The sequence below is a fragment of the Schistocerca gregaria genome, chromosome 9 (assembly GCF_023897955.1).
Source record: "Schistocerca gregaria isolate iqSchGreg1 chromosome 9, iqSchGreg1.2, whole genome shotgun sequence".
NCBI lineage: Eukaryota > Metazoa > Arthropoda > Insecta > Orthoptera > Acrididae > Schistocerca > Schistocerca gregaria.
Genome location: NC_064928.1, coordinates 23,545,276 through 23,571,901, shown reverse-complemented (window position 1 = coordinate 23,571,901; position 26,626 = coordinate 23,545,276). Strand labels below are relative to the sequence as shown.

At 39.2% G+C, this 26,626-nt stretch overlaps 2 protein-coding genes and 2 non-coding genes across 5 annotated transcripts in view; 1 reads left to right on the top strand and 3 right to left on the bottom strand.

The window, feature by feature from the left end:
• Positions 1-26,626, bottom strand: part of LOC126292139 (uncharacterized) — a 670,252-nt gene that overhangs the window by 197,957 nt on the left and 445,669 nt on the right. The gene's annotated exons all lie outside the window — the stretch shown is intronic.
• LOC126292140 (uncharacterized) overlaps positions 1-26,626 on the bottom strand; it is a 383,319-nt gene that overhangs the window by 60,110 nt on the left and 296,583 nt on the right. The gene's annotated exons all lie outside the window — the stretch shown is intronic.
• Positions 9,649-9,720, bottom strand: Trnad-guc (transfer RNA aspartic acid (anticodon GUC)). The gene has a single exon. It is a non-coding gene; the product is annotated as a tRNA-Asp (tRNA).
• Positions 23,303-23,374, top strand: Trnat-cgu (transfer RNA threonine (anticodon CGU)). Its single transcript has one exon. It is a non-coding gene; the product is annotated as a tRNA-Thr (tRNA).

Here is a 26,626-nt window from a genome sequence, read left to right as displayed (position 1 = left end):
ATTTACTTCAATTTACTTACTTCACTTCTTCACCTCATTCATTTTCTCCCTTTTCTTCCAGATTCAAAATACTTCATTTCTCCACTTCTTTCTCCCTTTTCCTTTTGTCAGCCTATTGACGTCCTGTTTCTATATATTTGGTGCGATCCTCACACCACTTCCACACATCTCCATTTATTTAATTCTAAAACGCCATTGCTTGCCTCTATGAGCATTACCTTCTTACGCTGTTTTCCTTCAGACAACCTTATTTCTAGCAACATACTACCTTCTGCATAATCTCATGGATTATTCATATTCATACCGTACTTCGTATACTGCAAAGTGTCTCTCTTAGTTGTAGTTTCTAACCCTTTACAATTACATGAAATATTTTAATTTATTTATTTTAGCCATGTTTGCCTCTTATTGGTACTCAGACTTTTGTTTTGCCATTCACTAGGTAGATCCTTACTAAGAATACTTAAAACCTAATAGCATATATACAACATGAAGACATATGTGATTCTTACCTGTTATGATAGACCAGAAGAAGGGAATGAAACTTGAAAAGGAAATAAAGTTTCACCCAGCTGGGACTGCACGGTACGCCAAACCGTGTATCCGCCAAAGAGTGGCAGACTCCCTACAGTATTTAATTACTGTTAATTTTAAATTCCTTTAGATCCACAATATTTCTTAGACCTAGTTCTCTCTTACTCTTTGGATATTCCAAACGATAGGCATTTGCATGAGGTTTACTTACTATTCTAAATGGTCCATGATATACATGCATAAACTTTTTAGTTTCTGCAGAAATTTTCTTTGATTTTTCTTTTGTTTTGACCAGCACTAGCTCACCAATTTTAAAACTAGTGGGGGAAGCCCTTGCATCATGCCTCTTTTTCCTATCTGATCTTTATTCGTCAGCAATTTGCTTTGTTGATTGTACCTTTTCCTCTATTTCCTTTAGGATGTGTCTCTCTTCAACCTTAGCACTTTCCTCATTCTCACTGAAAACCAAATTTTCCTGCAAGTATCCTTTATTCTTTATTACTCTAATAGGCAGTTCCCAAGTTTCATTACTACCGCCTATATGACTTCCTATAAAAGACTCTCTTATCACTTTAGAGTCAGGTAAAGTTAAAATTAAGTTGTTCTGATCAAAATTGATCTTTCCCTGGTACTTTGATAAGAAATCAGTACCAATCAACATATCAACACTTAAGCCTAGCACAATCAAACAAGGATGATCTATTACTACGTCATTTATACCAATGGGTATCAAAGCTTCGTGTTGAACTGGTCTAGAGACTTTTCCAGTAGCACCTATAATCTTTAAGCCACTTACTTTCATAACTGTTAACTTCTCTTTATTGGGTATGGTGTCAAAAAAATGTTTGTGATAAAGCACTTGCTTCACTGCCACTGTCAAGCAGACAACGCACAGTGACTCCTGATATGTTTACTTTGATAACAGGGTGAGTTATTTTACATTGAACAGGTTGCTCACACACCTCGTCTAATAAATCTCGTTCTATGTTCTTCCAGCTAAAGTAATTCTGATCAGTTGCAATTACATTTACATTTACATCCTGGGGCTCATCATGCTCTATAATCCTAGCTGCTTTCTCTAATCTGTCCACTAACTTTAAATCGAAGCATCTGACGACTTTTTCTACTTTTGTTTGCTGCACATCAGCCAAACTATCCTCTACCTCTGAGCAACTGCGTCCCTGCGCAATATTGCTGTTCATAAGAATGTCGTCACCTTCAACCATTTGTGGCACGTTTACACAGCTACTAGATTCTTTCACCTCGTTACTATTTCTACCCCCTTCATTCATCATTTCCTCCTCTCTAAAGTTTTGCAGTACTGATTCTACTTCTGCTACTTCTACTTCAGCTTTTAGATTGCCATTTTCATCGAAGATGTAAGCTTTTACTTCATCATTATTCCCATCAGACTCAAACCCATTATCTATTTCTTCCCCATTATCTACCTTGAGTTCCTGTTCTTCCTTGACCCATTTTTCTAGTGTATCCAAAATACTATCCACTATTTTGTGAGAGTGGCTTAACACATCACTGGTATTATCTGTATTTATTTCGTCATCCATGTTGTCTGTCTGTGTATGTTGGCTGATTGTCTGTGTTTCCGTTACTGGCTGTGTTACTGTTACCGCCTGGTGAGCGCCAGTTTCCTCATAGACGGGATTTAGTTTCCCACACGCGGCCTGTTGTGTTCATCTGTGACACCACTAGATATAGTAGCATCATGACTCCCTTCTTGTCTTAATGGCATAGGATTTACTTCTCCACTTTCGTCATAGTAGTTGTTACGAAAGCGTGGTGAGTATCTACCCACTCTTCCTCTGCCACGGCTTTGGTTTCGATAGTTTGTTTTGGTGTGCCTAACTTCCATATTTCTAACGTTCACGTTTCCATTATTTTGTACGTGATTGTTAGAAGATTTGTTATTCTGCTGCACCTGCTCCTCAGCAGCAGCTACTCTTTCCACTCTTTCCAGATATTCAATAAATTTGTCTATATTATCTCTAGGGGCGGAAATGATCCTCTTCTGCCAGTACCACGGCAGCTTACCTTCTAAACCCATAATGATCATATCTGGCTTCATCTTTTCTGTCAAATGTGACAGTCTTGAAACCTACTTCCTAGCGAAATCCTTTACTGATTCACGCCCTGGGAAAAACTTCTTACCACTCCAGAATTCCCTTAACACGTCATTTTGTTTGTTATGTGACCAGTATTCGTTGAGAAATGCAGACTTAAATTCAGATAAAGTTTTACATTTGATCATTACATCCGCTGACCATCGCAAAGCATCACCTGACAAATGACTTCTTATAAATGAAATTTTTTCTCTTTCTGACCAAGTGTTGGGGAGAACATCCTCAAAGTCATTCCAAAATTCAAGAGGGTGAATGTACTTATCAGGATCAAAGCGCAAAAACTGTCGACACCCTATAAAAGCGGCGTCAACTGAAGTCACATGCTGTACAGTAGAATGACTAGAATTAACAGAGGTTACTCTATTTTCTAGGTTAGCAATGTTAGTATTTAATTCCTCTACTTGTGACTCTACTGCTTCTATCCTGGCAGAACATCTTTGTTCCACTGCACCACGAATTTCGGTACAGGTTTCTTTTACTTTCTCAATGTTTTTCTGACAAGTATCTACTTTAATTTGTACCTCTTTAACTTTGTCAGAGCAAAGTTTGGACTCGTTGCTCAATCTTTCGGACAACCTCACTTCCAAAAGTTCATCTGCCTCTTGATAATTTTTTTGAATTTGATCTATTTCACATTTGAAAGTACTATGCATTTTAGTTAACTGTTGCCCTACTTTTACTTGAATGTCATGATGAATAGCATCTATCTTATAATTCAAACTATTCCATTTTGATTGCAGTTCTTCTTTTAGTTCTTTATTACTATCCTCAATTTTAGCCTCAATTTTATTTTGGTTTGATTCGAGTTTGGCAAACAGTATTTGCATCCAATCCGGAGCTTCTACCTTGATACTTTGTATCTCTTGACTTGACTGAGCTGGAGATATATTGAGCTCAGTTTCACTACCTGACAAAGTTAGCAACTCTACTGGCTCCCTTTTGACTTCTATTTCACTTATTGATTGCATCCCTGCACTCTCATTTAAATTAAAGTCATAATTTACTGGTGACAAATTACGTTCTAGTTCAATATTTGAGGGATTAATGGAACCATCCTCATTAAACTCAATTCCTGATCCTGAGGATTCTTGGTCAGAGACCGGTTCCCTTCTGAAATGTACACTACTTTCCATATCTTTTAGTTTGTTAGCAGCAGTTAATAAATATTTTAAAAGTCTTTGACTTAACTTAAATGCTTGATTTCGACGAATGATGTCGTCGCGGTGTACCAGCAATCGTGATGCGACGCGTCGCGACGTATTGAAGGCAGCAGCAGCAGCTGTAGCGTCGAGTACCGCCACAGGAATCGCCTACTGCAATAGCTCCAGGGGGGGGGGGGGGGGAGGGGGGGGGGGGCAGCAAGGCACCGTTGACCGCTCGGCGCAGCCGGCAGCTGTCTCGCAGATCAGCGCAGCCCCGCGATGACGCACCGTCTTCCTTTAGTCTCAGCGCCGTCGGCAGCCGCGATCCAGCATCGTCGCCTTCCTCACCATCGTCACTAACCAACGTACAGCGGTAGACACTTATTGTTTATACACTACACCCGCCTTTACTGGTAACACTGTTCCCACACTAGTTCAATTCAGTGTCCTGTTATTGCCTACCGAGTTCGTTAATTTATACCAATCGCTTTCACACATCGAGCACTTTTATTTGCTTTTAATTCAGTTTTCCCGGCCGATGCACCATATGTGGGGCGGCGAAGAAGTTGGTATATGAGTTGTTTGAATGTTCATTTCACGTAACAGACTATTGCCGATGCAACATATGTGGGACGGCGAAGAAGTCGTTGTTTAATGTTGAATGAAAGTTGAACATTGCCACCTTAAATCACGCGAGCCTGGCAACTAATTTGGTGGCCAATCAGAAAGCGAACGGAAACTTACTGACCTTAGTTCCCAGTCTGCACGGCCACATTCCTGTACAGCCCAGCTAAACGAAAAATATCCATAGTCCTTCACGGGATTAGGGCTGCTTCAATAAAATTTAAAGTTCCAAACAAGATTTTATTATCTTAAAGGCTCACACAAATTACTCGAAACTTCTGAAAATGCTAAAGACATTAAATATTGTTAATTCAGCCAATCGTTTAATAGTTCAGAGACGACTTCTACAGCAAGTTCCTCCCGAATAGTTCATTACTCTAACTAACGGTGCTCTATTAATAGTTCGCAATAATGTTAAAAAAAAAGATTAATGCTCGCCTTAAAAGTGGAGTTAGTCACCACTTGCCACGCGGAATTATACTTCACACGGACGGCACAATAACAGTTTGTTACCGAAGTCTAAACGATCCAGGACGGTGTACAGTCCTCGCGATTTTCAATGTCCGTTTACATTGCTAAGTACGCGCATGTCACAGCCCGCTATGACGTCACCCGAGGCGAGGCGCGATCGGACGTTAAGCTCGCGTGGACTAGGCGTTGGTCTAATGCGGAGTGAGCTTACTACTGCCTCTGCCGCTCTTTTTATATAGCTCCGGCGCGTACCGCCAAGAGAGCATCTGTTCTTTCCGTTCCTATGCAGATGCCTGTAGCCTACAAATGATCGCTATCTCAGGCACATAATCTTAAATATCACATTTAATAATAGCTTTACAAACTTCTCAATTTTTGTATACATACATCTGAGCAGTACAGAAGCACGTAGAAAATCTCAGCCCGCTAAAATTAAAACTTTACTCTCTAGAATTTTTACAATGGAACTAACGGTAGATTGTTACCTCTGAACCATAGCTTTATCAAGACTTGTATCAGCTGTTAATTATGCTACAAGACTAAAACTTGGTGTAGCTTTGTTAATTGTCCTATCTGATCATTGGTCTTAAAGAATTTGTTTTATCATTAAAATTTAAAGTACTTAATCTATAATGCTTATGTACATTTTACTCACAAAAGTAGTTTTTACTAAATTACTAAAAAAACTAGAAGAGGTAACTGATTGTGGTATTTCCATTATTATTATTAGGGTGAACTGAAGCATCCTACCAATTTTCAATATTGTAGCTCTATTATTTCGCGCCTCTGATTTTTCCGAAAAACGCGGATTCTGGAGTCAATTTTAGTTTTATGGTTTTGGAAACCAGCACCACTCATTAATGACTTCTTACTGCACCTTCTCACCAAATTTTGGCTTCCTAGCGTCATTATTTAGCGCCTCCTATTTTTCTTTCAAAACGTGAATTTTACGTAAAATACTAATTTTATAACATTAAGATTTGTTACCTGAAACATTATTACATAGAACTATACTTTAACAAAGTTTTACACACAAATCTTAATTTTTACTTTTATGTTAAATGTGGTGCAATACTATATGCAGGCGCGTTACGATGACGTGACGCTACTAGCAGTGAACTAGGGTAAGTCCCGTGCACTCGCTCGCCTCTGTATCTTATACATGATACAGCGCTTGCTTTGCTTCAGGCCCCTGCAGGACGTTCTTGAGCTCACACCACAAATCCGTTGCGTTCTTTGCGCGGAAGTTCACATACTCTTTTCCTTGAGGGCACTGGTACGACATCATACAGAGAAGGTTCACCGACAGCTTCAGCTGAGTTAAAATGCTCAGGTGTTGAGAGCTAAACGGTCTTGCTCAAACCAAACGGTCTGACGAGCTACATAGTTTACTTGAGGATCACTTTCTCTGCAGTAAACACTGACTGAAGGAAGCAGGACCAATAAGCAGGGCAGGACGAAACAAGGCTCTGCTCACTCTCAACCCGACAGTGAACATTTCAATCGTATGTGAGCAGTGCTTATGAGTGGTTATCTATGCCGGGTACTCCACTGAACAAGGTAAGAATGAAGCGTTCCTTAGTCGTTACTGCTCAGCAACACTCTGTTCTTATGAGATGCAAACACTAATTGGTGAAAAGAATATTTTGTGGCTCACTTAATTTTTGAATAATGGAAGTCTCGAGATTTTGGATTCTCCTCTCATAAATCTATCAGCCGGGATCAGTAGCCGAATATCAGGTGTCAATTCCGCTGCCTCTACACAGAGCTTTTGTCGGTGCTGAAGGCGTCGAAAATGTACTGTACGTAACGCTGCTGTACTTAGTTATGTCTAATTAATTATAATCTACTCGATGTTGCACGGGCGATTGCTATCGGATGAGCATTATGCCTGTAACCAAGTGGCACTTACGGTTTGTTTCAATATCGGACGCAGAATACGGAGGAAAAGTGATAGCGAAGTTTCAACACTGAAATATATTTCGCAACTGATAGTTATCACTGCTGCTCATAGATTGATATGTATAAACAGCTGTCTGCAAAGCTCAACGGATAACACGACCTATGCCTAAAACAGTGACCATCTCCGTAAGACAGTTTTTCCGATTTCTATTGGTTTTGTTCAATGTCCGATTATAAAGACTATAGAAGAAACGACCAGCAGTAGTCGTTCTGTCAAATAAGCGAGCGTGTTCTCCCATAATGGCAATTTGCGAGTAATAATTTATTGCCCTGGATTTTAAAACTGACAAAATAGCGAGAAGATAGAAAAGTAAGGAGATGGGATCCGATTAAATTCAAAGAACGAGAGGTTGTTGAGAGTTTCAAAGGCAGCATAGGCAAGAGTTGAAACAAACAGCGCGAAGAAATATAACAAAAGAATGAGCAGCTTGAGAGATAAAATAGTGAAGCTAGCAGCAGATCAAATACGTAAAACAATAAAGGGATGTAGAAATCAGTGGATACTAAACGCGATCTGGATTTTAGCTGACGAAGGGAGAAAATATAAAAATGCAGTAGATGAAGCAGGCTCGTGATAATCCAGAAGTCTAATAAATGAGACTGACAGAAAGTGTAGTATGGTAACAAGAATGGCTGGAGGACAAATGTAAGGCATTCATAACTAGGTGAAAGATAGATACTGCCTATAAGAAAACTGAAGACAGACTTTTGCAGAAAACATGAGCATATTTAGAAGTATCAATAGCTGAGATAGAAAGCCAGTAATAAGCAAAGAAGGTAAGTAGTAAGCAAAGAAGGAAAAGGTGGAAGTAATAGACAGAACGGCTATACGAGTAAAATGAACTTATACTGAATACTATAGAAAGGGAAGAAGAAGTAGATGAAGATAGGACAGAAGATGTGATACAGCGAGAAGAATATGACGGACCTCTGAAAGACCTAAATGGAAACAAGGTCCCTGGGGTAGACGGCATTCCGTCAGAATTACTGATAACCTTAGGAGAGCCAGCCATGACAAAACTATTCCGCCTGGTGTACTAGATGTATGAGAGGGGGAAATAGCCTCAGATTTCAGGAAAAACTTAATAATTCCAATTACAAAGCATGCAGGCGCTGACAGGTGCGAATATTATCGAGGTAACAGTTTAATAGCTGATGGCCGCAAAGTTAATGGCTCGAGTTATTTACAGAAGAATGGAATAAATTGATATGGACCAATCGCGGGGAAGATCGGTTTCTGTTCCGAAAAAATGGAGAAACACACAAGGCAATACTGACCCTCCGATTTAAAACAACCACGAACCTACGATTATAGTGTTGATAGATTTATTGATAGTTTCAAACAGTGCTGACTGGACTATGCACTGTGAAATACTGAGGGTTGCACGGATAAAATACAGAGGGCGAAAGGTTGTTTAAACTTGTAGAGAAACCAGACTGATGTTATAAGAGAGGAAGTATATGAAAGGGAAGCAGTGGTTGAGAATGGAGTGAGACAAGGTAGCACAAAATTAATAAAAGTAAAACAAGAAAAGGGAGCGCAATCAGATGAATCGGGTGGTTCTGAGGATGTTAGATTACGAAGGAGTCACTAATAGAATCTGATGAGATTTTATGAGTGGGCAGCAAAATAACTTACGTTGGTTGAAGTAGAGAGGATTCAGCAAGCAGACTGGCAGCAGAATGACAAGCATTTGTGAAAGAGCGGAATTTTTTAACATCAGATACAAATTAAAATGTTGGGAAGTATTTGTGAAGGCATTTTTGTCAAGTATAGCCTTCTACGGATGTGAAACGTGGCAATACACAACTGAGACAAGTAGCGAAGGGAAGCTTTTGAACCGCGGTGTTACACAAGAATGCTGAAGGCTAGATGGGTAGATGAGTCACTAATAATGCGCCGCTACCGAATCGAACTGGGAGCGAGATGGGAGAACCAAATTTGTGGCACAGCTTAACAGAAAGAAGGGATCGGTTAATAGGAAATATTCCCATGCATCAATGAAGCCTCAGTTTTGCATTGGAGGGAAGCATTGTGAGAAAGTAAAAACTGCAGTGACTGACCAAGGGATGAGGAAGGTAAGCAGAAACAAAAGGACGTAGGTTACAATAGTTTTACAGAGATCAAGTGACTTCTACAGAATAGACTTGCGTGGAACCCTGCATCATACCACAAATCACATCAGTAACAACAACATGATACCTCACAGTTAAGGTCTGCATGGATGCACATATCCGCAGTAATAGTTACTTTGCAGATAAAAGCTTGCGTAGACGAAAATTGAGGCCGCGCGTATGTCTGTCGGCGGTGTTGGGACGTATTGAAGGGGTTGAAATGCTTCACAAAGCTTTGAAGACGCAGAGACGGATGAATGACTTGCGATACGGATGGCAAAGTGATCTGAATAGCATTTTTCTTATCAGTGGAGAGCTCAGTCGTCAGTGGGTGCAATCGCGGATGATATTCTAAAACAACTGCCTTGATTAGAAGAAAGAATGCATTGACAGAACACATCCTGAGGCATCACAGAATAGCGGTTTTGGTAATGGAAACAAGTGGGGCTAGGTAAAAACTGTAGAGCGAGACTAATGTTTGACTACAGTAAGTACGTTCAAATTGATGTATGTAGCGGTAGATAGATGAACGTGGAGAGCTGCATGATACCAGGTTTCGGATTGAAGTTCACAACAACGACAAATAACTGTCTTTAAATGAAACAAACTCTGATCCCCAAGAAGGAAAGTAGCCAGAACTCCTTTTAATATATTAAAAAATTCTCCCCGGCCGGGAATCGAACCCGGGTCTCCCGCGTGACAGGCGGGGATACTAACCACTATACTACCGAGGACTCATAAAATTACATAGCAGACTTGCGTAATCCAACGGCTATAGGTAACGGACAAACACTTTATCACTGACTTGAGTTTTTTTTTTCATATCGCTAGCTCTTGAATGTGTTCTCCCACAGCGCTTTCGTCTTTAAAACTGGTTTCCTCTACTATAAATCTCTTCACTTATTATCCTCTCGGTGTTTTTCGATGGTGCCAATCCTGTAAACAGCACTTCACTCTTTTCGCAGATGGAGCAGCAGTAACCTCAGATTTTTCGCATATGAAGCAGGTGTCGGCAAAAAAAGGTGCAGTCTGAACGAAGCGGAACGAATATTCAGTCAGACCTCGATAAGACTCCAGTGTGGTGCAAGGCCTGGCAACTTCCTTTAAATGTTCATAAATGTAAAACTGAGAATGTTACAAAACGAAAAAAACCTATTACTGTATCCTGCGACTATAATATCAGTAAGTGAAATCGGTAAACTCATACAAATAGCTGGGTGTCGTACTTAGTAGGGACATGAAATGGAACGATTACATAGGCCCAGTCCTGTGTAAATCAGGTAGTAGTCTTCGGTTTATTGGGAGAATAACAGGGAAATTCAATCAGTCTACAAAGGAGATTGCTTACAGATCAACAGCAGGGCAAAGTGAACATACACAGAGAAGGGCAGCACGCATGGTCAAACGTTTATATAGTCTGTTAGAGAGTGGCATAAAATTAAATCTAATCTTATCGTCACGATTTGAGCACGCACAGAGGCATTTAAACAATCAGTTTTCCCGCGCTCCATACGTGAATGGAACCGAAAACGCCGTAATAACTGCTATAGCGGGACGTAGTGTCAGAGCGCATTTTGTAGTGGTTTGCAGGATGCAGATGTAACCTTAGTGTAATTTTTAGTGGATGTCCGAATTCTTGCACCCCTCTTTGCTAATAACCGATTGTAAGCATATAATTTCATCGATCATGTGACTTCTGCGGCTGTTAATTAAAATCAAAAACTATATATTTCTGCACCATTCACAAAATTGTTAGTTCGTATACTTAGCGTTTCGACGGTTATACCGTAATTTTTTTCCAGCAGCGTTACAGGCAGGAAATGGGTTAGGTTACCACCTCCACTGGAAATGATTTAATTACCCAAGATATCTATTGATATGACGTTCAAATGTTTTAAAGGTGTAAAAGGTATTTTGAATGCAAGAAGAACAGTATGTGTTGCTATCTGGCGTGTAAAATCGCATATGATTCTCATTGAGCATCCATCACATAATGTTGTGGTTCTGTCGAAAGAAAAGTTACATTGTCCGTCAAAGATTTTAGGTGAGAGAACTTACATAACACATTCACGGCAAACAAAAGATGGATTGAAACGTGAATGTTCGTCTTCTATGTTATTGCGCCACAGGGCCAATGGGCGTTTTTAATTGCGTATTTAACAGTAGTAGGACCTGATAACAATGTTTCTTAATTTCTTTATGTTACAAATTTTTCGATAATAACATAATAAGAACCAACTACAGCTTCCTTTTAAGAAAATGCATGACATGAAGCTGTATTAATCTTTCATCATCACCATCAGTTTCAGTAAAATACAGTACCTATACCAAAGGAAAGAAAAAGCCAACTTTTCCTGTGGTTGGCTTTCACTGAAACAGATACTGTGTTGATAGTATTTTCCTGAAACCGGCTGCAACAATAAAGAAATGTTAATACAGCTTTGTGTCATGAATTTTTTTTTTCAAATACATAACGGCGGTTTAAAATTGTCTGAAAAAAATATATAAATAGGAGAATGATGAGATTCTTCATGAGTGCGCTGAAACTGGTTTCATTTTTGTTGCTTACATAGTAACACGACTGTAAGATGCTGAGAGATAAGAAACAAATCAGTAAGTAATTACACACCTGGTAAGCACAATGATGCACCTTTAATGCCTACATTATAACGTTATGGTCATAAACAAATGGAATATATGTTCAAAGACCTCAAGTCGCTTAACAGAAAGTGCCTGATACGTGTCCTCTATAAACCTCCTAAAGTAGGTAGGTTTGCCTGCTTCTAAACTGCTCTTTCAAGTCTCCAAACGACATACGTGCGATGCAAACACCAATTTTCTATTCAACAGTTCTTCTAGTCCGGAATTTAAGCGGATGCTTTCTTCTTCAAACGTGTCGCTCCTTTACCTTGCTTCTACCCATCATAATTATCTGAATTTGCAATTGAGGAGCAAGACATGGTTTGGAGAACGTCTTCCATTCCCTCCTCGGACATAAATGAAAAACTCCATGGATTTCCTAAAGAAACTTAGTAAACTACACAGTTATGCTTCCTAAAAAACAGCAAAAGTAAGAAGGAATCCTGCATTGTGACGAACTGACGAACTAAAACGGTTCATGAATCTCAGAGACGCTGCACATTGGGCATACAAAGTGGACCGCACATCTGAAAATTATACTGTTTGCAAGCAGAAGCGGAACAGTCAGTCAAGTTGTGAGAAACGCATGCCCATACATTAACCGACCTACGGGTACACTTTCGTGGTAACACTTGCATAGTAACGTTGTCCCAGCCAAAGTACTGAACCGGCACTTCACACTACCAACAATCACAGTGGAACCACAAATGAAACAGAAACTAAAACAATCACAGTGGAACCACAAATGAAACAGAAACTAACAGATTACTTCATGGGAGTATAGGTCTGTAGCCACGAAAAATTATATCTAAAGTATGTTGTTTGCAAAAAAGGCCATCATTTGTATCAGATCAACACGTACTGGACACGATAGCATCACTGACCTCATGATGAAGCTTATTACCGAACAACTACTGCTCATTATAAGAGATATTCCCAACCATTCTTTAGCCGCAAGTATTTTCACTGAGGTCTGTAAACTGCCACTAGTTTAGCCACTACCTAAGAAGGACGTTGACACAGCACCCTCTGAGTAGAGACCTATTTGCATTCTTGCTGCACTATCCAACGCTTTAGAATATATTGTCCACGACCAACTAACAAACCACCTAACTACGAACAATCCACCAGAGGAATATACCAATCAGAGCACCAAAAAACATCACAGCACAAAACTCGCCTTAATAAAGGTAGCAGATGATCTGAAGCCTGCCGTGGATGCACAAGAGGTGACTATTATCCGCTTCTTAGACTTCGGCAAAGCCTTTGACATTGTCGAGTTCGACATTTTACTTTCGAAACGAAGCAGTCTAAATTTCTCGCCAAGTGGAGTGCACCGGTTTCGCTCATACCTGATGTCTCGCCAGCAATGCGTCACGTCTGGCACCGTAAAGTCACAATGGAGGCAGGTAGTATCAAGCGTCCCCCAGCGTCCTGTATTAAGTCCTATACTCTTTTCATTGTATTTCGTTCGGCATTAGGTCCTATACTCTTTTCATTGTCCTTCAGTCTTGTCCTACTGCAAATACCACACGTAAGCTGATATAGCCCAGTTGTACCTATATGCAAAACCAATGAATCTGAATGCAGCTATCGCGAGTCTCAATACTGCACTTATTTGGTCATTCCGGGCTCATTAGCACGAAATATCCCTACCATCTTTAACCCCAAATGTGACGTACATCAACTTCTTTCCTTCAGCAAAGAGTCTACGAATAATAATAGATGAAAATCTGAATCAGACTGAGCACGTTACTGTAATAAACAAGGAGGCATCAGCATCTCCCCACGCCCAACAGAAATATAGAAAGGTCTTCTCTCTTGACCCGAAAATGAAACTTATATCAACATTTATACTTCAAAGGACTGATTGCAGGGACATTATCCTGCAAGGCCTGTCCTAGGAAAGCTCGCGGCGCCTGGAACTGCTAATAAATGTCTGTGTTCGTTCTATCTGTGATGTTTCCGGCCCCAGTAGCTGAGTGGCCAGCGTGACGGAATGTCAATCCTAACGCAGAAAAACAGTGCTACTGCCGATAGGGAATCAACGACTCAAACCAGACAGCCAGTGGTATAAAATAGCAGAAAGCCTTGTCCACTTAGAATGGCCGCATACAACTGGAGGGACGTGCTACACACCATAAGAGGTCTCTCCAGACAGCACGCGAACCTGAAGCTAACAATCCTCCAGAAAACAGAACTGATAAACACGACGATCCTGTCGAAAGCATGGTACCGGACGTGAGTCGTGCTTCGGTAGCTCAGTTGGTAGAGCACTTGCCCGCGAAAGGCAAAGGTCCCGAGTTCGAGTCTCGGTCGGGCACACAGTTTTAATCTGCCAGGAAGTTTCATATCAGCGCACACTCCGCTGCAGAGTGAAAATCTCATTCTGGAAACATCCCCCAGGCTGTGGCTAAGCCATGTCTCCGCAATATCCTTTCTTTCAGGAGTGCTAGTTCTGCAAGTTTCGCAGAAGAGCTTCTGTAAAGTTTGGAAGGTAGGAGACGAGATACTGGCAGAAGTAAAGCTGTGAGTACCGGACGTGAGTCGTGCTTCGGTAGCTCAGTTGGTAGAGCACTTGCCCGCGAACGGCAAAGGTCCCGAGTTCGAGTCTCGGTCGGGCACACAGTTTTAATCTGCCAGGAAGTTTCATATCAGCGCACACTCCGCTGCAGAGTGAAAATCTCATTCTGGAAACATCCCCCAGGCTGTGGCTAAGCCATGTCTCCGCAATATCCTTTCTTTCAGGAGTGCTAGTTCTGCAAGTTTCGCAGAAGAGCTTCTGTAAAGTTTGGAAGGTAGGAGACGAGGTACTGGCAGAAGTAAAGCTGTGAGTACCGGACGTGAGTCGTGCTTCGGTAGCTCAGTTGGTAGAGCACTTGCCCGCGAAAGGCAAAGGTCCCGAGTTCGAGTCTCGGTCGGGCACACAGTTTTAATCTGCCAGGAAGTTTCAAAAATCCTTCTGTCACACTCATTCAGCCACTTTCTCCAAGTCCTTCTCAGTAGTCCCTCTGGAATAGCCTCCCCCATTCTATTACAGAACTAAACATCTCCAGCTTCAGAAGACAGTCAATGACGTATATATTAAAACAACAATAATTATTACTATTTTGCCTTTATGTGTTCGTTACTCTTGCACATTCTTCATTTTCCCAGGACTAACTATATCAAAAAATCTATATTTTGTCACCAATAAATACTTTTTATATCAGGCACTATCGTTATTATTATTATTAGCATAATTACTATTAGTAGTAGTACAAGTACCACCACTATTAACGTTATTAGTTGATAGCCAGTATTAATAACTCAAATTGCTATTATAGACACGCAAATGATTTTAATATTATATATCATATCAAAAATTCTAGGTAATTTTGACGTGAAACAGGTGCTGTATGTGTGAAATCCTGGTCTGATATAAGAGAGAGCAAGATGACTCTAGTCAAATCAGGTTAAATAAACAAATACATAAATAAATGCCGAAACTTTTCACTGAAACAGCTTTGTTAAATATGTTTTCCACCTAATGATGGTTTACCAGAATTATGGCCCAAACTCTCATGCGGGTACAATATCTGTGGATGATATCTTGTAAGTGTGTTTTTTCCTCCTTAAAATATGAGGTCAGATTGGTGATGTTTCCTTACGAAAGTACTATGGATCGAATGGGGAAGAGTTGTAATAAAAAATGAAGTTGCTACATTGGCCATGATGGCAGAACGTAAAAATTTGTTCTGTGAGACTCCCCAGGTAACGGGAAAGCAAATCTGGAGCGATAGAGTGAGAGGGATGATGCCATCTATGTACTTCAGATGCCATTTTTTGACTTTGTTAAAATGCAGGCAAGTAATTGTAACGAGTAAGGAAGATAATAAACTAAAAGCAGGAATAGGTCCTAGAAACGAAAATCGAAATTTTCAGCCTTGCCCCCCTTTGGATGACTGAAAGCAAATTACTTTAGAAATAAATACAGTATCCTAGCTGTTACAACCTGAAAATATGGATGTTAGAATCGCGTATATCGTCTTAAAAACGGTGCCGTCACAAACAGCTACAGACCTACCCTGATGCTGTTTACTAAATAAAATCCCTAATACGAGATTAAGAAGTGGAGACAGTGTGCGGTGCACAGCTCTATTCACAATTGTGGCTCAGCATAATCAAGGGTCGAACGGTACATGTACACTTTCATGCCCTGCTATTAAACAAGCAGCAAAAAGTAGTTGTAGCCTTGATCTTTCAAACTAATTATGCAAGCATTGTCACATAATGCGAATTTTTAAGTAAAAAACAAGTTGTAATAAAACAGAATAGTAATAATAATAATAATAATAATAATAATAATAATAATAATAAGGGTAATACTCTACTGAATAACTGATGTAGACGACAGTAAATAGTTCAAACTGAATGACTTCTACTTCTTGGAAATTTATGAAACCGTTAAAACGGTCCTGCAATATTTCACATACAAATGAAAATAAAAGTATAACACTAATCAAATGTAGTACAGTTGCTTTAATATGTAATTAGAATGGTAGCAAATACTCCACAAACTATTGAAGCAGTAATGATACTAAACAAAAAGTTTCATTCTGTTAAACTAAACACAAAATATTCCCCAGCAAATATATACATAAGACCGGCAACCGGATCAAAATATTAAAATTGGTGAAATCACATGCACATTCCTGAACTCAATCCAGTACTTCTTCCAAACTACAAACAAAACAAGTTTATGTTAAACACTGTCCATCATCTAGTACTCATGACTTGTTAAATATCCAGCCAGTTCTCACAGTTTCAAGTCTCAGTTGAGTTGGAGTTTTTCTAAATACAAATGAAACTTAAAGTATTACTGCAGTCATTCGCTACCGCCCAAAATCTACCACTTTTACAAGCGTGAAGCAATACTATGAGCTCACCAACATATGGATTCATACAGAGTGGCTGTCAGATGCAGAAAGTTCAGGAGCGGCCGCTCGCTCACGTTCTTAAGCCCTCAATTTCCCCGCCAAAACTCGCAACGTACTTAAAATATGAAAAATGGACCACAATTCAAAACACATTAAGTTACAAACATTATATATGTTAAATAAAAGATCTTTCTCTCCCAGTCAACTTCAGACTATACACATCAATCTATATCTAAAACTTTAAGCATTATCAGGTAAAATATGAATTTTGTGCATACACACTTATGATGAATACAAAGAAAAGGTTTTTTTTTAAATACGCAAAACAAAAAGTTGGCCTGGTCAATGGATGCCGCTTTTTACGCTCTATTCAATGGTGGTATCAAATCTCAAATGCTTATTATCAGCCTTGAATGAGAAGTGTCGTTAATGTAGGCTGAAATAACATTTAATTAAATAAACTATAAATGAAGTAATGATACAGTCACATGGTTAACTAGGGAGAGGTATAAGGAATGTCATGCATGCGGCATTCATTTGCCATGAAGCTGTGCAGAATACAATGATCTAACAGAATTACATAATTAGACAGATATGAAATATGTAATAACTCTATAAATAAAATATATAGGACTATGTGGTTTTCTGTGATGATAGCTATTGTTCTAAGCTACCATCCAGTACCTTGTTCATCAAGATCACATGGAGCGTTCTAGAGTTATTAGTCTTTGATGATTTGTTGTAACCTTTTTCACTTGATGTGACCACCTAACTTCTGTAGTTCAGATGAATCTAACACCGCTTGAGAACGACGCCAAGCTGATTTTGATTTTTTAAGCAAAAATTATTTTTAAAAGATTACTTACATTCTAAATGAGACTGCCTTGTGTAGAAACACTATACAAAAATTAAAGTGCACAGAAAATTAATTTTTCTAAAACAAAAGGCCGTAGAGCAGGAAAGAAATGAAGAAAAAACATTTCAGTAACACACAAATCTGGCCACCAAGCACATACATTTCAAATCAGTTTTTATTTTAATGAGGGTTTTCATTTTCAAGTACTTCTTTCAAGTTAACTTTTGGTTTCTGTTTAGGCTTGCAATACAGAATTGGACGTAATACTGGACGAATTGTAATACTGTTTTGGATTTTTTATTTGGAAAGTAAAAGGGCTGTAATACAAATTAAATCCAAATTTTCATCATGAAAATCGACGCTTTTTCTGTATAACAGAGGAGATGCTTGGTGTTTAACGTCCCGTTGATGATGAAGGCAGTAGGCATGGAACACAATGTCGGATTGAGTGAAAACTGGGAGGGAAATGGGGCGTATCCTTTTAAGGCAACCATCGCCGGAATCCCATTGCCTGATTTAGGACAGTTACGGAAAATCTAACTCTGGATAATCAGTCTGGGAATTGGACCGCAGTCCTGCTGAATACTAGTCCAGCATCTTAAGACTGAGCGACGTCGCGTAGTGAACAAAAGAGATGAGAGAAATATCAGGCGTGCCGGAGGGGAGAGCCCAACCCAAGTACATGCCCAGGGGCTTCAAGACTGGAGTTAACCACTGTAGGTTACTGGGAAAATGTAACGTCTCTACAAGGGAGACTGCTTACGAAATACTCGTGTGACCCATGCTAGAATACGACTAAAGTGTGTGGGACCCCTACCAAAACCAGACTGACGAGGGATACTGAACGTACATAAAGCACGGTAGCGTTTCAAGTCAGGAATCTAGGAACATATAGCAACGCCAACGCATAGTTCCTGCAGGGATTGGGAAGACAAGAGCAGACTAGGTAAAGTGCGCACCTGTGCTCCACATGCGAATGTAACGGGAAGAAGCTCAAATAACTGGTACTACAGGCACTACCTTGTGCAACGCACTTCACAGTGGTTTGCTGAGTATGTAGATTTTGATGTAAACGTAGACTTTAGGAGTTATTTGCCTTCAGCTGGTTGCAGTGATCTGTCTCTTTTAAAATCACAAGAGAAGAAGATGTACCTGAATAGTAACAGAAGACACAAGGGGTTGAAATTCAAGACGGCAATGAAAAAAGCAGGTAACATGAAAAGGATTAATACTTTGATGCAGTAAGCAATGAGCTAAGTTAAGATGTCACCAGAAGTTCATTAGATGAGCAGAGGTATACAGGGTGAGTCACTAACTATTGCACCTAGAATAATTTCGAAAATATGATAGGAGCTGAAAAGTTTGTGGAACAAAAGTTCCATGGGACAACGTGGACCATAACATGACGTTGGTTTTTTGTTGCTAGGTGACGTCGCTTCAGAGATATGAGGGTCAATTATTTTTTTTAAAAATGGGATGCTATAGTTTGGTACTCATTTTCTGATAGCAGCTATCGAGACGAATCGAATTATGTGTTATGGTAAGGTCTTTGAAGGTCAACGAAGGTCACAAAGGTGGCATGAATGTCAATTTGCAGAAGGTGTTCTTCTTATCGTGGATTGAGTGGTATTTCTTATAACATCAGCACTCATCAAAGCACATGCTCTGACAATTCTCTCGCGTAAATCTTCAGGTGTAGTTGGAACATCTTTATAAACAATGTCTTTTACGAATCCCACAAGAAAAAAACCAGAGGCCTCAAGTCCGGCGAACGAGCCGGCCAATAAAACGATTTGGAAATGGTCTCTGCAACTCATTTCTAGCCATCAGCGATAAATGTGCCGGACACCTATCGCATTGATACCACATTCTGTTCCTTGTTCCTAAAGGTATTTCTTCCAATAACAGACCTACTATTTCTTGCAGATTTCTTTCGATGAAATAGGGGTCTCTAATTCTGTCCTCCAGAATCCCACTCCATACATTCACCAACCATAGGTTTTGGTGTGCAACTTGCTGCAGCCAATATGAATCTTCAGTTGCCCAATAATGCATGTTATGCAAATTAATATTTCCATGGTTCATGAATGCACCCTCGTCAGTAAATAAAATCAAATTAATAAATGTGTTATCCCTCTGAATCTGAAGTTGAGACAACCGGCAAAATTCAATGCGATGCATACAATCCTTACCAGTTAATTCTTGGTTTGAGACTGATATGGTAAGGATGATATTTATGAGGGTGCAGAACACGAACAACACTATTCTGGCTCATGCCAGATTCCCTTGCGATTTGAAGCGAACTAACACTAGGATCTCGAGCGACAGTGGCAAGAGTACCAATTTCCGTTTCCTCGTTAGTAACTTTCCTTCACTGTATATGTTTCTGATGCGTTAAACATCCAGTTGTTCTCAATTTATCATGTACGTATTTAAATGTACGGCGTGTAGGGTAAGTATGTTGAGGATATCTTTCAGCGTACAAGTCTCTAGGTCTCACTGAATTTCGTTGGCATTCTCCGTAAATGAGAAGGAATAAATCATTCACATTAGCTTGATTCGACGATACTATTCTTACCGTTCCTATTAGTGTTATATTGCGAAACCGTCGAATAGTGTTTACATATCGATGGAACGTTAGATGGATACACAGTATTCGGCGAATATTTACCATTTGCACGATATACGAGAGAGAATTGTCACAGCATGTGCTTCGATAACTGCCGAAGTGATAAGGAATACCACGCAATCCACGATAAGAAGATTGCAGCACTGCATTGATACCAGTGGTCATCACTTCGAACACCTTCTGTAAACGTAGGTTCATGCCACTTTTTTACCTTCGTTGACCTTCAAAGACATTACTGTTACAAATCATTGGATTCCTCTTGATACCCGCTATCAGAAATTGAGTACCGAACTACAGCATCCCATAAAAAAAAGTCGACCTACATATCGCTGACGCGACCCCACCTATCAACAAAAAACTAACATCGTATTATGGCCCCCGTTGTCCCACGCAACATTTGTCGCACAAACTTTTCAGCTACTATCATACTTTCGGAGTTATTCTAGGTGGCAATAGTTAGTGACTCACCCTGTATAATAAAGAAGCCACTCATTAGTGTAGCACAGGAAACTGTAGGTACAGCAAAAACAGTGGCTAAGAAACTGTGGGTAATTCAGGAAATGCTGAATCTTAGAGTTGGTAGAAGAAATTACAAAATCGTAAGGGTACAGTAGGAAAGTACAGTATAGGTTGTTTATGAATGAAACTGATAAGAAATGTAGAAACGGGCTGAGTCAGAATAAATGAAAGAAACATGTAAGGATATGGAGAAAGACATGGTTGTAGGAATAATTGGGATTATGTGCATGAAGAATAAATATTAATGTGAAGAAGTAAAATGTAACGGTGCTGATTTACAAGATGGAAAAACCTCTATCAAATGCAGAAGATATGGCAAACAGATGGCAGCAGTATATCAAAAGCCTATGTGGGGGGAAAGAAACAGTGTGATCCTACTGAGAAGACTAACGTGGAAGAAATGGATGTTCTGATGATTACATTACATTAATATTCTTCCACAGATCAGGAATACGTATTATATGATGTGTAAATGTGTCAGTTTAACTATTTTTACAATTAATACTTTATAGCTAAAAATTCGTCTACAGAGTGGAATGAGTTATCATTCACAAATTTTTTTAGTTAGTTATTAAATGTTGGTTGGCTACCTGTCGCATTTTTAATGCTATGTGGTAAAGTAACAAAGACTTCTTTAACAGTATAATTCACTCCTTTCAGAGCCAAAGTCATATTTAAACCAGAATAGTGAAGATCATCCATTCTTCTAGCGTTGTAGCTACACACTTTGCTATTATTTCTGAATTAGGATGGGTTATAAATAACAAATTTCATAAGCGAATATATGTATTGTGAAGGTACTGTGAATATCCCTAGTTCCCTAAATATATGGTGATCTTGGGTGGGCTCCAGCTATTATTCCGATTACATGCTTTCGTACAATGAATACTATTTCTCTTAATGATAAATTACCCCAAAGTATGATGCCATATGAAAGCAGTGAATAAAAGTAGGCATAGTGGGCTACAACCCTTACAGCACAAATAGCTGAACTCAAACGTTTCAGCAGATGATCAGTCTTGTTTCTTCCAATTCAATTTCTCATAAATGCACACACCCAAAAATTTTGAATATTCTGCCTTAGCAACGGACTTCTGTTTAAAGTCTATATTTATCCATGTCATTTGCAACACAGAACTGTATATATTGTGTTTTTTTCAAAACTTAGTGACAATCCATTTGCGTTCAGACTCTGAGATAGCGTTGAGTGATATGAAATCAAACAATTCAATCAATGTTATATCATCAGAGTTAATGAAATATGTTGAATGTTTAGGAACTAGAAGGTTGTTTTCCATGGTATCAGAAATGTATTATGAAAAGGATGAATTACTAACAGGTTTCCAGAAGATCATTATCATCACATTATCTGCGAAGATAGGTGTCGATAAATGTGAAAACTACTGGACTAATAATCTCACAAAGCACGCTTTCGAACTACTGACCAGAATGATACATAAATGAACAGAAAGAAAAATTGATTTACTAAGTTTGTCGTATAATAGTCGGAAAAAGAAATGCCGTTTGCTAGAAGTATATGTGCTGGAGTTAATGACTACCCATAATACTTTTGTGGGAACTCGGAACATTTATGAGAACTTTAATGTTTTCCCGACGCACTAAGAAGCCGATGGCAATTCGGCAATAAAGTCAGAAGCAAATACATTTTTATGCTTGTATTTCGACTCATACCTTCCGGTCACGTTCTGGAACCGAAGACTATATAGCAACAACAGTGCCATTTTGAACCGCTGTTCAGTATTCATATTGTGCAAGGGACGCAAGACACTGCCTCCACAGTCAAATCTCACCGATCAACTGTGTTCATTTCTTGTGCCGCTTGACTTGGGCAAGTCATTTGGACAAAAAATCTTGTTTACCACTAAAACACTTCCGACAGAATTGCGTGTACAGCCATATAGGAACACATTCCTCATGCTTGAAAAAACTCCTATAGATCGTGCTCTACCTAATTCCATAAGCTTCTCTCATGACGTTTATCACTCCAATTAAAAGTTCCAATCAGTTCTCAATCTATTTGTCGAGAATGCGGTTCCATACGAAAGTAAAATTTGGTTCTATGAAAAGGAAACAACGTTTACCTGCTCGTCAGCTGAATGAGACATAAAGGTGCTTGAGTGAAACATGTTTAACTTAAGTTCTCAATCGCCCAATGTAAAACTGCCTAGGAATGTATGTTACTTTTTGCTAATTTTCCGCCCACGAATCGGTGACTTGAGGCGTCTAATTCGCTGAATGAAAATGGATATCTGCTATAGCACTGCGTTAATCTATGTGCTTAATGTTTAGCATGACTAGAAATGCCCAATATGAACACTTCTGAATAAATTTCATTATGTGCAAGTTTCAAACTGTGAGTTGTGTTCAGAGCGCTTAGTCACCGTATGAAATTGGAATAAGAAACACTTATTCAGATAAATAGTTTTTTAATTAAACCCTTATATGGTAAATCATACACGTTTGAATACACTACAACATTTACGAACGATGTGAAAACAAATATGTATACGGTTTGTTCCATAATTACCGGCACAACCGCGCGCACGCACTGTGGCGACATCTGTGCCGCCGGCGGGAACTAAAACTAGGCCGAAGCTTCACCAATATTGTGTGTCTCGCACGTCTTTTTTTCAAAATTATATCCGAAACGAGGACAATTAAAAATCTTCCTAAAGGATAACGTAACAAATGTTTTTCTTATTAAACTTGACATATCTCTACTGCATACGGCCGCCTCCTTAGCTCAGTGGTAGAGCACTGGTCTCGTAAACCAGGGGTCGTGAGTTCAAACCTCACAGGAGGCATTTTTTTTTTTTATTTAGTAATTTGCCCAATACTCGTTTTACTCTACGAAACGAATACATACACGTCTCTCGCTGTCCGCTGTGTTTGTGAGACATTCTTGACGTTTAAAATAAACGGACGTCAAGATGGTATAGTTAAATGAAGACAGCAATGGTGAAATGATACGGGGCAGGTTTGTACGGTGATTACAGTGCTACTATGAAATATTGGTGCACTCATCATTTCAGCACTAAGATGAACGTTTAGGACGGCACTAATGTCTAAACAATTTCTAAATTACATTACTAATTATTCCATATTAAGCTATAACTTATTTTGTTAAGCACGTTCACTGAAAATACGATAAACTAATCTGTCGGAGTTCAGGACAAATGACTTTTGGAACTGCCAACAAAACGTAGAATGGTGTTTTCAAATATGTAGATATTTTTTCATATTTTGCTTCTAATAATGTTGGTGTCCATATTACCACTTGAACGATGTACACTAACTTCTGTATCACAATGCATTTACTTTATTTGAAATGTTCCTGCATCCAACCATCTCTGCAAGTTGTATGTATTGCGTTTGGCGATGGCTATGAGGAAAGTGTCTTGTTCAGCTTTGGCTACACCGTATTTTATCAGCAATTAAGTCGTGGGTACAGAAAACTTCAAACTCAAAATATACTGGAACAGTGAGAGAATGTCTATTTCCAGTCCTTGAACAAGTGGAAGCGTTTCTAAGTTTTTCACTGTCTTCTGAATTATCACCCATCCCCCCCCCCCCCCCCAAAAAAAAAGCAATCTATCTTCGCCAATTTGAAGAGAGGTTCAGCTTCAAAGAGCATTCACATTACTATATATCCAGATATACTTTGCATCAGTGTCTCTTACTGAACGCTAAATTTAATGCAAGTATCATACATTCCTAGCTCCTTGATAATACACTTGCAGTAATCCCCCCAATGGCCTGATTTTGTATCGCTGTCATAAAACCCTGTTTCTGTGCACATACCTTCGTGTGGCAACAATACCAACTGTATTGCAGTAGTTTTAAAATTAATAGAAATTAATCTTACTAGAGAAACTAAGTATCCACGAATATATTAAGTGAAAGAACAATCATAAAATATGACCACGTATAGTACCTAATCCTACTTACAAGCATTACAAACTACTGTCTTTATTACTTTATATGTACACGGCCTACAAACATATCTCTTGCATTTACTGCACACTTCATTCGTCTTGTTTCTGCATTTCCTCGTTTGGCATAGTTTTCTTACTTTCGCAGGAATTCCCGCTTCTTCTCTTTCTTCATCACCATCGCCCTTTTCTTTTCCATCCCTTGGCATCCTTTCCTGATTTCTGGTTTCCATACAGGCTCTACGTAATTCTTCTGCTAGATTTCCTCCTACTTATTTTGATTCCTGTCACTAGCTTGAAAATGATCCATAAGTTGGTGGCTGCTGAATCAAGGATATTGTGAAATACGTGTACAGGCCATCGACGAGTACCAGAGCGGACAGAATATTTCCTCGTCATCTGGTCCAAGACATCTACACCAAATTTTGTGCTATTGTATAAGCTCACTGTTTCGGGAAGGTGTTTCGAATTATTTTGTGTTTTAATATCTGTGTGCATGGAGGTACACAGAAGAACATTTTTGTTCTTTTTCCCTTCGTAAACAGTCAGAGAACAGTCAAGAGAACAGACGTTTAAAGAGAAGTTTTCATTTTTTTGTAGTGTTCAGAATTTCTTCTCTTGCACGGTTGATAGTGCCGACAACACTAGTTTTCTCTTTTTCCAGTCTCTCCCCAAGTGTGACCGTAGTGAAAAATTATCAGTAGTCACATTTCGCCCCTTATTGCGATATGGAGCTACCAACTTCATAACTATTTGATCTGGAAGTTCCCCATTAGGTGCCCTCTGTTGGTTCTTTCCTACATAAGGGAAACCATTACGAAGATATTTTGTTTCTACATCCGCTAGAAGCCACAATATGATTCCGAATTTATCAGGCTCATTCGGCATATATTGCAAATACGGACACATGGTTCTGCTGGAGAAAAGTTGTTCGTCCACAGTGACATTTGATCCATGTATGTAATTAAACTGACAGTATTCTATAAAATGATTCCAAGTAGTTGATATAAGTCAAATTTGTCACATTTCAAACGTTCCGACCGTGTATTTTCTTCATCAACACGCAGATATTTCAAAATTTCACGGAACCTGTTTCTGTTCATTGTGTCAGTGAAAAATGTGGCTCCCCTCTTTTTCGACCACAACTCATCTACTTCAATACATCTGGCACCTACTGCACCACGAACATATAATAAAGCAACAAATGCATCTAATTCTTCTACATCCAAACTCCTGGAAGAAGCCGTTGTGCCTCTGATTCTGTGCATTTCTTTAGGTGTTTCATCATTGACTGATCAACTAAAAGGCGCCAGGCACTCGAAACATTATCATTTGAGACGTGCCACTTTGCGTGTGGAATAGGTCCCCGTGTTTCTTTCAACATATTCTGTTGACCTATCCTACCTGGGGTAGTAACACCGAAGTCTGCTACAGTTCACTCCGTGATCCCGTCCTTCCCCAGGAATTTTGAGCCAGGTTCTGGAAGTGAACACTCACTTCGTCTCCTCTTTACGTCCATTCTGTATTGGTCCACTTACAGGAGTTGCAGTCCCTTTTTTACCCACGGTAGCGACAGGTTGGTAGTCTTCATCTGTAGAATCTTCCACAAGGTCCTCAACTTCAGGATCGTTTTCAGCATCCGATTCATACAAAAGCGTGACAATTTCTTCATCCGAAAGTGGCTGTGCCCATGGTTTGTATCGCTGTGACATATGAGCCGTGTCTACTATTTTGAGACCAGAACTCAAATAATCAGTCTAGTTTATGCGAAACCCAATAGCAAACAATAAATGATATATTGCATTGTTGAGCTTTTAAATTCAAACAATGCGAATAAACTTCAGTAACCAACATATTTAGTACATTTTTGACGAGTGCTAAAAATAAATCCGGGGAGTGACGCACAACAATCTTTAAAAAATCTGTTTTAAAATATACATGTATTGTGGTCAAAGTGACCACTCGGCGGTTTTAAGTATAAGTGGTCATTCAAAGAAAACTAATGAATATAAAATAAATATTGGACTATTTATATGATCTACATAAACATTTTGGATAAATCATTAACTCACAACAGCATAGATTAGAAATTGACCCAATAATAACATGTTAAAATATAAAAAG